The 16024-nt window shown below is 45.5% G+C and overlaps 1 pseudogene; it reads right to left on the reverse strand.

Moving 5' to 3' along the window:
- Positions 1-1948: 1948 nt before the first annotated feature.
- Positions 1949-13893, reverse strand: LOC139412635 (RNA-binding protein 5-like; annotated as a pseudogene).
- Between the last annotated feature and the right edge of the window lie 2131 nt (positions 13894-16024).

The following is a 16024-nucleotide window of genomic DNA, read 5'->3' on the forward strand; positions in this document are numbered from 1 at the left end:
ATCATGGGGATCTGGACCTGTTCCAGAGAACGCAGTATATCGTTCGTGTCGGCTCGTCAGAGTTGTGAAAGGAAAAAATCGCAATCCTGATGTCCAGAAGTTTTTTTCAGTCAAAAGAGACGGTAGCGGCAATATTATGTGCAAAATAAGTAACAAAATAAGTTACAAACGATGCAAATAAACAAACAAAAAACCACAATCGGTTGGGGACACGTAAAACGTCTGCCTTCTTCTCCAGCGCCAATCACACACCAGGTCTAGTCTTAACTATGTTAGCTGTCAGTATTCAGTGCTCATGACTTGGCCCAAGTTGAGACATTCCTGCCACCTTGGCTATTCCTGCATCATCTAATGAGTTATTACACTGATCTGTGTTACACGGTGACTGTTAAATCCAATATTAACCTGGTGGAAAACACAGACACACACATGCTTTTGACTTTGATGAATTGATTTTGGATATAATACTCCTAGTCCACCAAGAGGAAGCCAGGTGACATCACATATATGTATAAAACATCATTGTCTCCGGCATCAGGAGCCTGCTGGAAATAGGGTTTGATTGTATGCTTAAGCAGCAATGTTGCTGTTCCGTTGCGCTCCATAGACTTAATCATGTGCATTCCACACCTGTATACATTCAAGGGAACCTCTATGTCTAGTAGTCCAACGCCACAAACAACAGGTTACAGTAATATCAACCACTAATAGAGAACAAGAGTTTTCAATTATTCAAAACATTTCCATTAAGCACAATTTGTCAAACCCCAATGGAGGAATCACATATGTTCTGGTGGGTACACTCAAAAGCCAGATGAGGTGAGAGATCAGCAGTAGTGAGAAGTAACGTTGTGGTCAGGGATCCAGCACACTGTCCCAGGAGGAACAGCTCAGTAATATCCAGTGAGTCAGACAGGCTCTGTGGAGGGGCAGCTCACATCACAGTACTCCTCCTAAGAACTCAAACTGCCTTATTAAATCATAGTGCCTATTTAGTCGCTACACTGAAGGAACAATTTAAAGCTCTCGGGACATAATGCAAAGGATTGACTATAGTGCTCATCGGCATACTGCAACTTGCAGCATCTCTTCATGCGTCTGATTTGATTCTGTGAAAGGCATTGATCCCTATCCTTGTAATGAAAAACGTGCTCTAACATTTAAAGACCAGAAAACAAAAAGTGCAGTTCTAGCACGCGAGTACACGTCAGGTTTAATTCTGATCTGTTTCAGATAAACAACTAGAGAGAAGCTCAGAACAGCCACATCTGGATTCTGTACAAATGTATTAACTATACAAACTGTACAGAATGCTAATGACAGCATTTTATACTGAACAAAAATATAAGCACAGTATGCAACAATTCCAAAGATTTTACTGAGTTACAGTTCATATCCCTAATCTATGGATTTCACATGACTGGAAATATAGATATGCATCTGTTGGTTACAGAAACCTTTAAAAAATGGGCCTCACAATGGTGCACCTGTGTAATGATCATGCTGTTTAATCAGCTTCCTGATATGCCACACTTGTCAGGTGGATGGGTTATCTTGGCAAAAGATAAATGCTCACTAACAGGGATGTAAACAAATTTGTGCACCACATTTTAGAGAAATGCATGTGAAAAATTTCTGGGATCATTTATTTCAGCTCATGAAATATGGGACCAACAATACGTGTTGCATTTATATTTTGTTCAGTATATATGGAAGGGAAAAAAATACACGAAATGGACAAGAACTAGCTTGGCCTGTGGTTAATAGAATGCCTGATATCTTAATTATTTGTAGCTGTTGTACATGGTCACAGAAAGGAAGAACAAATAAAGTAAACCAAACAAAACACTTAAATAACAAATGTACATGCTCCTCTTGTTCTTCTAATTTTCACAGTGGTGTGGATAATGGGGTAACAAGGGTGTAGGGGTGAGGAAGGAGTCCCTGTTCACGCAAGCTCTATGAAACGTGCAAAGATGGCCTTGAGCACGGTGTCCTTGTAGGTGTCCGATGCGTAGAGTTCGTAGTTGCTTCCCTTGATGCCCAGGCGTGTGCCCTTGGTCCGTAATGATGCCTGTGGGGAGAGGGCAAGAAGATGCCTATTAAAATAGACAGATTGGGATTAGGCACCCCTCAGGTACACCTGCTAATTGGCCACACATATACAAACTCAACACACCTTCACACACCAACCCCGTCTGCCAGGAAACAGCCCAGGGACATGAAACTTCAAGCCATCTTTGCAGGTGAAAAGGCCTCTATAGTTTCTAGTTTTGTCTGACAGTGATGCACGGTTGGTTGCGGCCCTGGCCCTTACCTTCTTGCCAGCTCATTGCCTGCAGCATCTTGTTCCCAATGTTGTCATTAGTCAGACCGTCTTTGGTGGGCTGCTCATAGTTCCTATGTGTCAGGTGGTTGAGAGAGATGGGAATTAATCAAATTATATTAATCAAATGTAATTCATTTGTTAGTTCTGTTAACTTGAATTGATCAAGGCTATAGTTGGACAATAACATACGTTAGGGGAATATGAGACCCCCTGCTTTTGAGATAGGGGGGAACAGGAGGCTGATAGAATTTCTTCTTCTTGGGCGCTGGTGGTTCAGGAACACCATTCTTATCACTTCTTTCAGCTGCTCTGTCTCTGTATTTCAGCAACACAGAGAATCAAAGAATAATATCAACATGATACAACTCAGAGGTGTCATTGAATATCTCAACTTTCTAAAAGTCTCCCTGTGAATGGTAGAAATCTTCAAAGAGTAGAGCCTACCTCTATATATTTTCTCTCCAACTCCTCCAGCTCGGCTTCCAATAGTTTGGATCGTCTGTGAATGTCCAAGTTTTGCTAAAACGATTAACAGAATAAAAAGGTTAATTCCCCCCGGGAACTATGCAATTCACACATTTAAAAGGCACGACTAGTCTTGGCATGAAAGTGCAACAGAATGTATGTTCTCACCTTGTTTATGCTAAAGGACAATTGCACACCCTGAGCAGATGGCAGCGCTAAAAATAACCCAAAATATTTCCACCCAGACTCATAGAGATTAAAGTGTCATCCTGCTGCTTGCCATCCTGCAGGTCTGAAGCTGTTGGTGCCGCAGCAGGGCGTCTTCGCTAGGGAACTGCCTGAGACAGAGCAGATAGGCTGACAGACTGGAGGAAGTTGGCCTGTCTGACCGCTCATCACCTCCAACCACCTGATCTGGGTCTGCTGCCTCCTCTGGGTCACTGTCCCCACTGTAAAATGCCACCAGGCTACTCTGCAATACACACACAAACATGTTACTACTAAGTGAGAACCATGCTACAGTACACAAGCCACTGGAGAATCGAGGGCCGGGCATTCCAATAGGGCTAGATACAGTGACAAGAAATCTCAAAACAAGATGGCCTCCAAGGAGCTAAAAACACTCCTAATCCAAACTGCAAATATATTTGTTTGCATCCTAAAACGCTTCATTGTCATCTAAAGGCGTCCGCATGCTTCCCAGCCGAAACAGCTCAGAAGAGTTTGTAAATATATTATGATGACATTTTGTGACGTTTTTGGACTTCGGTTAGGAATTTTTCGGCTGTTCGGGCACACAAAAAATGTTCTGGAGGCAAGTCGAAGTTCCAAGCCGCATTCTACGCCCCTTCGTCAGTGATTGGTCAACAGTAGGGTTCTTCAATAAAGTTATTGTTGTCATTCAAGGAGAGACGACTCGTTTTCATGCACATTTTGTAATTGAGAAATACTGCACAAAACATCTTAGTTAGATGTAAGATTGCGTGACTAAGATCTCTGCAAAAACGTAAAAAATTATGACAGATTTCTTGAAATATCTTAAATTAATTCGGACTATTTTAAGGAAGTGTATACTGGCTACAGTGTTTCAAAACAGATGAACAGTACTATTGCAACTTTTTTCTCATTTTTCAAGTGAAGGTCTTTTAAGGGAGTCATGCTGACACCTTAAGCCTCATCCTTACCTTGGCTGGGGTCTCAAACCCTCCACCATGGGTTTGAGACCGCAAGGTGGGTCTCAAACCCTCAACCAGGCTTGAGGAGCAAAACACACAACAGCTAATTGACATCACTGACACACTCATCATCGTATCAAACAGGTCATCATCCTTCACTGATCCAGGAACTGCTGCACTTTGACATAAGGGTTATAATCATAAGTCACTTTTTCTCAAAGAAAGTGGAGAAGCCTGTATTGGCAGCTGAAGCCTCTCTCCTGTCCTCATCCCTGTCCTGCCCCAGGCCCTGGAAGCTGCTCTTGAAGCTCTCCTCCTGCTTGTTCAGTCTATTGGCCCAGCGCTCAATGTCTTTAGCTATCTGAGATGGTAGAGAACACTTATTATTACTGTAGCTCACTATAGGCACTAGTGCTTCAGTATGGGACTTCCCTCTGTCTGTAGGGGGTGTCGCTGTCTGTCTGTCTGTCTGTCTGTTACCTGCTGGGCAGACTTGCTCTTGGGCTTGTCCTTTTTCTCCTGTGATTATTTGCTTGATGAGGCTTCTGAAGAGGCCTGTTCTCAAATGAAATCTGCAGCTGTTGTGTGGTTTCTGCTGCTGCAGGGATGTAGGTCTGTGTCTCACTGTTCCAGAATAGGTACTGTTGGGTCTGGGAGTTGTAGTAGTACTACAGGGAGAAAGATATACATAATATATGATATATTATTCATTATCCATTTTCTGATAAAGCAGAAGTCTGTTAGGGTCATAGTACAGAGCTGTCTGTGGATTGAAGTAGTACCCAGATGACTCATTGTATTGGTAAGCGGAGGTGTTAGGAACAACTAGTTTAAAACAACAACAAAAAATGTGTATTGAATCTCTGGGTATTCAATGTATTGTAAATGACGTTCAAACATAATAGGGAAATCCAATATGGATTCCCATCTTACCAGATGAGCTATCAGTGAAGTGAAAGAGGCAACTCCAGTGAGGGTTGCCAAGGTGGCTGCTGTTTTAAGTGAAGAGGTATCAACACTGGAACTGGCAGCCTGTGCTGCTACGTCAATCTGCCAAACTATTTGGTGCATTTGTTGGTGGGAAAACACCACCACCAAATGTTCAACTTGCTGCACTCATTATTATTGTGACAACACACAGTATTTCATGCACATCATATAGACTGAGCAGCATGTTCATAACAAGCAGCATGAATATTGTGAGCCATTAAGCCCTATTTGTATGGCAGGCTGGCTGAGGTGATGCTTTTAGACCTGTGTGGTCTGGGACACCTGCTTCAGGGCCTTTACTCTTGGTGTAGCTGCCATTAATAAGATACACACACCATGTTAAGTCCACCATATCGATCAGACAGTCTGAGTCACTAGTTGTAGTGTTAAGATGGACTGTGTAGTAGACATGGCTCTAAATGGATTCTTACCTCCTAATATTCAGTCTCCAAGAGCAAGAACAAAGACTGGACTCAATAACTAGTCAATGTAAATCCGGGACACTCAAATCAGCTATCACGTGCTATCATTCTTACATATATATATATATATATCCATATACATACAAACATACATATACAGACACATTCTTACATACAGTGGGGCAAAAAAGTATTTAGTCAGCCACCAATTGTGCAAGTTCTCCCACTTAAAAAGATGAGAGGCTTGTAATTTTCATCATAGGTGCAAATTATGGTGGAAAATAAGTATTTGGTCTCCAACAAACAAGCAAGATTTCTGGCTCTCACAGACCTGTAACTTCTTCTTTAAGAGGCTCCTCTGTCCTCCACTCGTTACCTGTATTAATGGCATCTGTTTGAACTTGTTATCAGTATAAAAGACACCTGTCCACAACCTCAAACAGTCACACTCCAAACTCCACTATGGCCAAGACCAAAGAGCTGACAAAGGACACCAGAAACAAAATTGTAGACCTGCACCAGGCTGGGAAGACTGAATCTGCAATAGGTAAGCAGCTTGGTTTGAAGAAATCAACTGTGGGAGCAATTATTAGGAAATGGAAGACATAGAAGACCATTGATAATCTCCCTTGATCTGGGGCTCCACGCAAGATCTCACCCCGTGGGGTCAAAATGATCACAAGAACGGGGGGGGGGGGGGGGGGGGGGGGGACCTAGTGAATGACCTGCAGAGAGCTGGGACCAAAGTAACAAAGCCTACCATCAGCAAGGGCATTGAAGATGAAACGTGGCTGGTCTTTCAGCATGACAATGATCCCAGACACACCACCCGGGCAACGAAGGAGTGGCTTCTTAAGAAGCATTTCAAGGTCCTGGAGTGGCCTAGCCAGTCTCCAGATCTCAACCCCATAGAAAATCTTTGGAGGGAGTTAAAAGTCCGTGTTGCCCAGCAACAGCCCCAAAACATCATTGCTCTAGAGGAGATCTACATGGAGGAATGGGCCAAAATACCAGCAACAGTGTGTGAAAACCTTGTGAAGACTTACAGAAAACGTTTGACCTCTGTCATTGCCAACAAAGGGTATATAACTAAGTATTGAGATAAACTATTGTTATTGACCAAATACTTATTTTCCACCATAATTTGTAAATAAATTAATAAAAAAATCCTACAATGTGATTTTCTGGATTTTTTTTTCTAATTTTGTCTGTCATAGTTGAAGTGTACCTATGATGAAAATTACAGGACTCTCTCATCTTTTTAAGTGGGAGAACTTGCACAATTGATGGCTGACTAAATACTTTTTTGCCCCACTGTATACACATACATAGATACATATCCATACTTCTTTTTAGAATATACCTTTATTATTCCCCGCAAACCTACTACCCCTCCCCCAATTGGAGTAAACTAATAAACAATAACACTTACGCTTCTACCTTCAGTTTATACATATTAAACACATTTTACAGACACAATCTATTTTATAATAGTTATATTTGGTTTGTTTTTAGTCCTTCCTCTACTTCTGATGTCCATCCAGTTTGATTTATATTTGTAACTGTGCTATTACACAAAATCTCTGAATCTATATACCTTTTTACAGACACCTTATGTTTTACATTGGTTATCTTGTTATTAGTCCCACCCTTCAGCTCCATTCAACCCCTCCCATCTATATCTTAACACCATCCATTTTGGATTTCAATTTGCCATATATTTTTCAAACATGCTGTGATGCTTCACAAAAGTACTGAACCTTTCTATTCTCATAGCATCTACAGATTGTAAATTAAAGAAAAGTTTTTGCGAAAATAATTATTATATTATTGATTGATTGGCTAGGACTTTTCAAATCACCCAGTATTGCTATCTGCAGCGTTAGTTACTCAGTACTTTGTTGAAGCACCTTGGGCAGTGATTACAGCCTCGAGTCTTCTTGAGTATGGTGTTACCAGCTTGGCACACCTGTATTAGGAGAGTTTCTCCCATTTTTCTCTGCAGATCCTCTCAAGCTCTGTCAGGTTGGATGGGGAGAGTCACTGCACAGCTATTTTTAGGTCTCTCCAGGGGTCGGGTTCAAGTCCGGGCTCTGGCTGTACCACTCGAGGACATTCCGAGACTTGTCCCAAAGCCACTCCTGCGTTGTCTTGGCTGTGTGCTTTGTGTCATTATCCTGTTGGAAGGTGAACCTTCGCTCCAGTCTGAAGTCCTGAGCGCTCTGGGGCAGGTTTTCATCAAGGATCTCTCTGTACTTTGCTCCGTTCATCTTTCCCTCGATCCTGACTAGTCTCTCAGTCCCTGCCACTGAAAAACATGCCCACAGCATGATGCTGCCACAACCATGCTTCACAGTAGGGATGGTGCCAGGTTTCCTCTAGACGTGACGCTTGGCATTCAGGCCAAAGAGTTCAATCTTGGTTTCATCAGACCAGAGAATCTTGTTTCTCATGGTCTGAGTCCTTTAGGTGCCTTTTAGCAAACTCCAAGTGGGCTGTCATGTGCCTTTTACTGAGGAGTGGCTTCCGTCTGGCCACTACCATAAAGGCCTGATTGGTGGAGTGCTGCAGAGATGGTTGTCCTTCTGGAGGGATCTCCCATCTCCACAGAGAAACTCTGGAGCTCTGTCAGAGTGACCATTCGGGTCTTGGTCACCTCCTGATTGCTCAGTTTGTCCGGACGGCCAGCTCTAGGAAGAGTCTTGGTGGTTACAAACTTCTTCCATTTAAGAATGATTGAGGCCACTGTGTTCTTGGAGACCTTCAATGATGCAGGAATGTTTTGGTAACCTTCCCCAGAGCTCTACTGACAATTCCTTCGACATCATGGCTTGTTTTTTGTTCTGACATGCACTGCCAACTGTGGCATCTTATATAGACAGGTGTGTGCCTTTCCAAATCATGTCCAATCAATTTAATTTACCACAGGTGGACTCCAGTCAAGTTGTAGAAACATCTCAAGGATGATCAGTGGAAACAGGATACACCTGAGCTCAATTTCAAGTCCCATAGCAAAGGGTTTGAATAATAATTATTTTTAATATATTTCTAAAAACCTGTTTTCGTTTTGTCATCATGGGGTATTTGTGTGTAGATTGATGAGGGGTGAAAAAAACTATTTAACCAATTTTAGAATAAGGCTGTAACGTAACAGAATCTGGAAGAAGGAAGCGGTCTGAATACTTTCCGAATGCACTGTATATAGGACCCTCAGCTCTCAGCAAATGGTCACTTATACAGCAAATATATCAAAGGTCAGTCTCTGAAGTAAATTCTTTGTTATTTTGGGCTCTGATCTCCAAGACAAAATCTAGACTTGACGATTGTTAAAGCAACCTGATTGGTCTCTATCCATCAGGTAGCATCTTGCAAGTGAATAAACTCCACGAAGGCGAAACCTCTGCTTATACCTAGAGACAGCATTCAAATATAGATGGGAGTTGTGTTAGTCAGAGTGCTTTGGCATAACATTCAAACTCTGTCACAGTCTGCTCCACAACTCATTACAAGTGAAACAGTGGGATATTTATTTTGAAGAGGGTAGATGACAGTGCTTGGACCACACTTGAATTATTGCCACTCAAGATAAAATGTGATGTAAAATGTTTTAACAAACAGGGACAAGTTCACACCATCACCTGGTCTTACAATCTCATCTAACATACATAAATAAAAACAATCCACAAAACAAAAGACCCACTAGTTTAGGTGTGATGAAGATTCCTTTGCTATGGCAAATATGATTGATATCGTAGACATGGTGGCGTGTGTAGGGTGGTGGTGCATTTGGAGCCCAATGAATCGGAGACTCCAGACAACAACTCCACATGTCCTCTTCTTCATCAGCCGGATATCCACAGGCTGGGATCCCTGCAGCTGCTCAAGAGCAGCTCAGATCTGAAACAAAGGAGGGGGACTTTCAGTGGGCCATAGTTCACCATATTCAAGAGAGGTCACAGTCCACAATGTATGTTTCTTATTTTACACATCAATACAGCATATGGCAGCTCTTTGAAGCATGTATTATGAGTAGTTAAATCAACGTGTGGTTAGGAATATAGATGACCTACATCTTCCTCTTTGATCTGGAGGGACAGGCCTCTGAGCATGATGGCCTTGCTTTCCTCCTCCCCTGCTCCATCTTGTTATCAAATCAAAATCAAATCAAATGTATTTGTCACATACACATGGTTAGCAGATGTTAATGCGAGTGTAGCGAAATGCTTGTGCTTCTAGTTCCGACAATGCAGTAATAACCAACGGGTAATCTAACCTAACAATTCCACAACTACTACCATATACACACAAGTGTAAAGGGATAAAGAATATGCACATAAAGATATATGAATGAGTGATGGTACAGCACGGCATAGACAAGATGCAGTAGATGGTATAAAGTACAGTATATACATATGAGATGAGTATTGTGGGGTATGTAAACATTATATTAAGTGGCATTGTTTAAAGTGGCTAGTGATACATTTTTTACACCAATTTCCATTATTAAAGTGGCTGGCGTTGAGTCAGTATGTTAGCAGCAGCCACTCAATGTTAGTGGTGGCTGTTTAACAGTCTGATGGCCTTGAGATAGAAGCTGTTTTTCAGTCTCTCGGTCCCTGCTTTGATGCACCTGTACTGACCTCGCCTTCTGGATGATAGCAGGGGGAACAGGCAGTGGCTCGGGTGGTTGTTGTCCTTGATGATCTTTATGGCCTTCCTGTAACATCGGGTGGTGTAGGTGTCCTGGAGGGCAGGTAGTTTGCCCCCGGTGATGCGTTGTGCAGACCTCACTACCCTCTGGAGAGCCTTACGGTTGGCGGCGGAGCAGTTGCCGTACCAGGCGGTGATATAGCCAAACAGGATGCTCTCGATTGTGCATCTGTAGAAGTTTGTGAGTGCTTTTGGAGACAAGTCGAATTTCTTCAGCCTCCTGAGGTTGAAGAGGCACTGCTGCGCCTTCTTCACAACGCTGTCTGTGTGGGTGGACCAATTCAGTTTGTCCGTGACGTGTACGCAGAGGAACTTAAAACTTACTACCCTCTCCACTACTGTCCCGTCGATGTGGATAGGGGAGTGCTCCCTCTGCTGTTTCCTGAAGTCCACAATCATCTCTTTTGTTGACGTTGAGTGTGAGGTTATTTTCCTGACACCACACTCCGAGGGCCCTCACCTCCTCCATGTAGGCCGTCTCGTTGTTGTTGGTAATCAACCCTACCACTGTAGTGTCGTCTGCAAACTTGATGATTGAGTTGGAGGCGTGCATGGCCATGCAGTCGTGGGTGAACAGGGAGTACAGGAGAGGGCTCAGAACGCATCCTTGTGGGGCCCCAGTGTTGAGGATCAGCGTGGTGGAGATGTTGTTACCTACCCTCACCACCTGGAGGCGGCCCGTCAGGAAGTCCAGCACCCAGTTGCACAGGGCGGGGTCGAGACCCGGGGACCCGAGTTTGGAGGGTACTATGGTGTTAAAATGCTGAGCTGTAGTCGATGAACAGCATTCTCACATACTGTAGGTATTCCTCTTGTCCACATGGGTTAGGGCAGTGTGCAGTGTGGTTGCGTCGTCTGTGGACCTATTGGGGCGGTAAGCAAATGGGAGTGGGTCTAGGGTGGAGGTGATATGGTGCTTGACTAGTCTCTCAAAGCGCTTCATGATGACGGAAGTGAGTGCTACGGGGCGGTAGTCGTTTAGCTCAGTTACCTTAGCTTTCTTGGGAACAGGAACAATGGTGGCCCTCTTGAAGCATGTGGGAACAGCAAACTGGGATAAGGATTGATTGAATATGTCCGTAAACACACCAGCCAGCTGGTCTGCGCATGCTCTGAGGACACGGCTGGGGATGCCGTCTGGGCCTGCAGCCTTGCGAGGGTTAACACGTTTAAATCTTTTACTCACGTCGGCTGCAGTGAAGGAGAGCCCGCAGGTTTTGGTAGCGGGCCGTGTCAGTGGCACTGTATTGTCCTCAAAGCGAGCAAAAAAAGTGATTTCGTCTGTCTGGGGGCAAGACATCCTGGTCCGCGACGAGGCTGGTTTTCTTTTTGTAATCCGAGATTGACTGTAGACCCTGCCACATACCTCTTGTGTCTGAGCCGTTGAATTGTGACTCTACTTTGTCTCTATACTGACACTTAGCTTGTTTGATCTTGCCGTTTGATCTTGCTGTTGATAATCGTCATCAGACAGATGGCCATCTTCAGACCTGTCACCGTTGTGCCGCGTTTGCCCTCTCTGCAAGAAGAACAGTTGTCAACTGAAGAGGGCATGCAAGACTACATAGGGGAACGACAACAACTCTTCATGGAAAACAGCCCACTGCAGTGGTTATGTTTTTTTTAAATGAATGCATGCCCAAGTCAATAAAATCTCCATGAATGGAACTAGATGATTCCTCACCTTAGGGTTGTCTCTATCTCTGCACTCATCATATCGGTCAGTGTCTCTCATCACTCCAGCTATGGTCATAATCTCACTCTGGGTCTCTGTCCAGTCTTTCATTCCACTCAGGGTCATCTCGCCACCGGTCTGACTCTGACCTCCCACTACGCTCACTGCGGCCAGGCCTTAGAACATAAACACACTGGGTAACATTATTCACATTACATATTCAGGTAATACATTCCTAGAAAATCACATGTCCGAAGAAGGGTGCATTGCATCTAGCCATTCAGGGGGTAGCTACCACACACATAGCTTTCCTACACATTTAGCTCCAGAGTAAGGTATAAAGGTCAGCTTCCATGTTTCACTGCTGAACAGCTAGAGCCAGACTTACAAATAAACTGCAGGGAGGCAACATTTTTTTTAAACATGTATTGTTGAAAGGCCTACAAATAGTTCAAAACACAACTAGCTACTACTAGGGTGTTAGGTGATGTGACAAATAACGGAAGCTATGCGAGAATCCCCCCACAAATGCAGTAAACAAATCCGTTTTCACTAATTGTCAATAATGTTTTTGTCAAAATACCTAATAAATCATTTGAAAATATTAATGTGGCAATTGTTATCCCAAATACCGTACATTATGATATTTTTGCAATATGAGCCCAAATGTAATGCAAGTGCCCTGCTAAGAAAGTTCCAATCTGTGGGAAAGGGCTTTTTGTGAAACCCCCGAAATCGATGTGTTCATATATACTCTTTGTGATGGGTATTCCTAAACCTATCAGAGTAAGATCAATGTGAGATTGTATTGCCAAGAAGTACGTAATCAGATTACTTTTGACAGGCAAATAAAACATGTTATTTAACTAGGCAATTAAGGTAAGATCAAATTCTTATTTACAATGGCCGCCGTCAGGGGCAGAACAACAGATTTTTACCTTGTCAGCTCGAGGATTCAATCTAACAACCTTTTGGTTACTGGCCCAATGCTCTAACCACTAGGCTACCTCCCACCCCAAACATATGAAGCAACTTTTAATTGACAGGGTAGAGTTGATATTGCATAGGACGGGCGGCTCCGGCAGCGCAGGGCAGACGGGAGACTCCTTCAGCGCGGGGCAGACGGGAGACTCCTTCAGCGCGGGGCAGACGGGAGACTCCTTCAGCGCGGGGCAGACGGGAGACTCCGGCAGCTCGGGGCAGACGGGAGACTCCGGCAGCGCGGGGCAGACGGGAGACTCCTTCAGCGCGGGGCAGACGGGAGACTCCGGCAGCTCGGGGCAGACGGGAGACTCCGGCAGCTCGGGGCAGACGGGAGACTCCGGCAGCTCGGGGCAGACGGGAGACTCCGGCAGCTCGGGGCAGACGGGAGACTCCGGCAGCTCGGGGCAGACGGGAGACTCCGGCAGCTCGGGGCAGACGGGAGACTCCGGCAGCTCGGGGCAGACGGGAGACTCCGGCAGCTCGGGGCAGACGGGAGGCTCCGGCAGCTCGGGGCAGACGGGAGGCTCCGGCAGCTCGGGGCAGACGGGAGGCTCCGGCAGCTCGGGGCAGACTGGAGGCTCCGGCAGCGCGGGGCAGACTGGAGGCTCCGGCAGCGCGGGGCAGACGGGCGGCTCCGGCAGCTCGGGGCAGACGGGCGGCTCCGGCAGCTCGGGGCAGACGGGCGGCTCCGGCAGCTCGGGGCAGACGGGCGGCTCCGGCAGCGCGGGGCAGACGGGCGGCTCCGGCAGCGCGGGGCAGACGGGCGGCTCCGGCAGCGCGGGGCAGACGGGAGACTCCTTCAGCGCGGGGCAGACGGGAGACTCCTTCAGCGCGGGGCAGACGGGAGACTCCTTCAGCGCGGGGCAGACGGGAGACTCCGGCAGCTCAGGGCAGACGGGAGACTCCGGCAGCTCAGGGCAGACGGGAGACTCCGGCAGCGCAGGGCAGACGGGAGACTCCGGCAGCGCTGGGCAGGAATAAGACTCTGGCAGCGCTGGGCAGGAATAAGACTCTGGCAGCGCTGGGCAGGAGGAAGACTGGCAGCACTGGACTGGGAGCACTGGGAGCACCTGTAGTGAGGAGACTGAGAGACAGCCGGGTGCGGGGGGCTGCCACCGGAGGGCTGGTGCGTGGAGGTGACATCGGATAGACCGGACCGTGAAGGCACACAGGAGGTCTCGAGCACCGAGCCTGCCCAACCCTACCTGGATGAATGCTCCCCGTAGCCAGGCCAGTGCGGCGAGGTGGAATAGCCCGCACTGGGCTGTGCTGGCGAACCGGGGACACCATGCGTAGGGCTGGTGCCATGTACCCCGGCCCGAGGAGACGCACTGGAGACCAGATGCACTGAGCCGGCTTCATGGCACCTGGCTCGATGCCCACTCTAGCCCGGCCGATACGACGCGCTGCTATGTACCGCACCGGGCTATGCCTGCGCACCGGGGACACCGTGCGCCTTACGGCATAACACGGTGCCGGCCCGGTCCCTCTCTCTCCACGGTAAGCATGGAGAGTTGGCGCAGGTCTCCTACCTGACTTCGCCACACTCCCCGTGTGCCCTCCCCCAATACATTTTTGGGTCCGCCTATCGGGCTTCCAACCGCGCTGCTGTGCTGCCTCCTCATACCACCGCCTCTCGGCTTTCGCTGCCTCCAGCTCTGCCTTGGGGGCGGCGATACTCTCCCGGCTGTACCCAGGGTCCCTTGCCATCCAGGATCCCCTCCCATGTCCAGGACTCTGGAGATCGCTGCTGCTGCCTGTTACCACGCTGCTTGGTCCTTTGGTGGTGGGTGATACTGTAACGATTGGCCTCCTCCTCCTCTGATGAGGAGTAAATGTCCATGGTAAGTGATAAGTGTCCATTTTAATATGTATAACTGAACACTACAAAATAACAAAGTGAAACAAACGAAACAGTCCCGTGTGGCACAAATACTAACACGGAAAATAATCACCCACAACTAAAAGTGAAACCAGGCTACCTAAGTATGGTTCTCAATCAGGGACAACGATTGACAGCTGCCTCTGATTGAGAACCATACCAGGCCAAACACAGAAATCCCAAATCATAGAAAAAGGAACATAGACAACCCACCCAACTCACGCCCTGACCATACTAAACAAAGCCATAACAAAATAACTAAGGTCAGAACGTGACATACAGGCCCTAACCAACAATGCAGTTTAAGAAATATATGTTTAAAAAAATCCTTAAAATAAAATAAGAAATAAAAGTAACAAATAATTAAAGAGCAGCAGTAAAATAACAATAGTGCAGCTATATGCAGGGGGTACCGGTTAGTGAATGTGCGGGGGCACCGGTTAGTCGAGGTAATTGAGGTAATAAGTATATGTAGGTAGAATTATTAATAACAGAGAGTAGCAGCAGTGTAAAAGAGGGGGGAATGCAAATAGGACCAGGTTTGAGAACCAATGGCCTAAGCCACTAGAGATTCTGGGTTTCAGTCCAGGCTCTGTTGCAGCCGGCCGTGACCGGGAGACATGTGGGGCGGCGCACAACAACATCTTTTTTTAATCTATTGACATTCCAAATCCACTTGCTGTACCTTAGATAGGCCATTGTACAACTTCATATGGAAAAACAAGCCACGTAAGATAAACTGGGTTAAAAGGTACTTGAGAAATCCTCATAGTTTCTGGAATATTATACCTCATTTGGTTATTCAGAAGTTTGGAGGGCTTCATTTCTTACTACAATGTCCATATATTGTGATTAAACTTCCTGTGAAATTGGTGGCTTTTCACAAACAGGCTTTAATGTTCTGGGCTTTGTTGAAAAACACAACTTTTCACTTCATACAGTATTTGTTTTATATGGAATAATGGGTCTATATGACATAGAAACAAATTGTTATTTTACCGTAACTGGTTCTCGAAAACACATTGTCCTTGTCAGCCAATGAAAAATGCACTCTTGCAACATCTGCATAGTATGGAATAAAAGTGGGGCATTTGATAGTCTTAAAGGGGCAATCTGTAGTTGCTACATCCATTTTTGGATTTATAAATTATATATATTAATGTAAAGATATAATGTAATCATATTATTATATGTAGTAGAACATCCATATTTGGCCAGCTATGTAAACTTTAACATTGGTTTATCCTGCAATAGATGTTCAATTGATAACATACATTTTTGTTTTCTTAAGTGGAAAGTAATCGAAAAAGTAACTGAAAGGAATCAGATTATGTTACTGAGTTTGGTTAATCCAAAAGTTGCGTTAGTGATGACAATTTTGGACAGGTAACT

The sequence above is a fragment of the Oncorhynchus clarkii genome, chromosome 7, assembly GCF_045791955.1.
Source record: "Oncorhynchus clarkii lewisi isolate Uvic-CL-2024 chromosome 7, UVic_Ocla_1.0, whole genome shotgun sequence".
Classification (NCBI taxonomy): Eukaryota; Metazoa; Chordata; class Actinopteri; order Salmoniformes; family Salmonidae; genus Oncorhynchus; species Oncorhynchus clarkii.